The 1,172-nt window shown below is 45.1% G+C and overlaps 1 protein-coding gene across 1 annotated transcript in view; it reads left to right on the top strand.

The window, feature by feature from the left end:
• LOC105808124 (zinc finger protein 98-like) overlaps positions 1-1,172 on the top strand; it is a 59,206-nt gene that overhangs the window by 33,762 nt on the left and 24,272 nt on the right. The window lies entirely within an intron of this gene.

The raw sequence follows: 1,172 nt of genomic DNA, 5'->3' as shown, positions 1-1,172 counted from the left end.
TGAAATTTAAATAGCCAGGAAGATAGAGCCCTATCCCAAAGTTTTTGTAGGAAAGTAGGAGCCTACCTTCAGCGAGCACCTGGCTCCAAGTTGCAAATCTACAGCCTGTCATGAAGACATGAGATGAATTTTTTCCTTTGAACGTAGCCAAAACAGAGATAGCCTCCCCATTACCAGGTGAATTTAGGATGTACTATATATGACAAATGGTGATGTGAAGTCTTCTACTTGAGGTGTAATTACGGTCACAAAAGCAACCTTGTCTCTGCAAAAATAGAAAAATTAGCCAGGCATGGTGGCATGTGCCTGTAGTCCTGGCTACTCAGGAGGCTGAGGCAGGAGGGTTGTTGAGCCCAGGCTTTTGAGGTTGCTGTGAGCTATGATGTTGCCACTGCACTCTACTGAAGTGGAAGATTGGAAAATTCCACTAAAGTGGAATTCTCAGAAATTCCACTACCGGGCTTTTTTTCCCCTTGCGATCCTTACCTGGGCCTCCTCCTCTCCTGCCCTGCGACCTTTCCCCTCATAAATGACCTGTAGCAATTAGTGTACCAGGTTGTAAAGTGGCTCAGGACCCTGCCTCACTAAAGTTAACCCTGTTGTAGCCGTGCCCCTCCTCCTTAAGCAGAGTGTATAAAAGACTGCAATGCTCTTTGTCTGGTGCTCAGAATTTGGGGAGAGCAAATTCCCCACTGAGCCTTGCCGGCCGGCATATAAAACCTGTTTTGCCAAAATCTCTGTGTGTGTCTCGGTCTATTCTCGGTCAGCCCTGCTGTAACACTACCCTGGCAAGACTTAGCGCAGTGGTTCTCAGCCCAGGCTTCCAGTTAGGGTCACATGGCCGGTTTGAAGAAACACCATCCCCTGTGCCCTCCCCACAGATTCTGTTTTCTATGAATAGATTAAGATTATGATTTAATTTTCCCCACTCATATCACAGTAATTATGGTCCATCCATATTCATTGACACTTGATACCAGTTTGTCCCTTTACAGCTGATGGTAACTTCATTTGCTTGGCTAAGGTGCTCTCTGCCAGGTTCCTTCACTATAACGTTAATCATTTTTCTCTTTGTCATTAATGCTACCTTGGGAGAATCTACCGAATGTGTATAAACGATCACATTTAATCCAAACATTCCCCTTTCTTTTTAGTTTCCGTTTCCTTGTAGC

This window comes from Propithecus coquereli, unplaced genomic scaffold (genome assembly GCF_000956105.1).
Source record: "Propithecus coquereli isolate 6110/MARCELLA unplaced genomic scaffold, Pcoq_1.0 Scaffold168, whole genome shotgun sequence".
Classification (NCBI taxonomy): Eukaryota; Metazoa; Chordata; class Mammalia; order Primates; family Indriidae; genus Propithecus; species Propithecus coquereli.
This window is presented reverse-complemented; position numbering and strand designations above follow the sequence as displayed.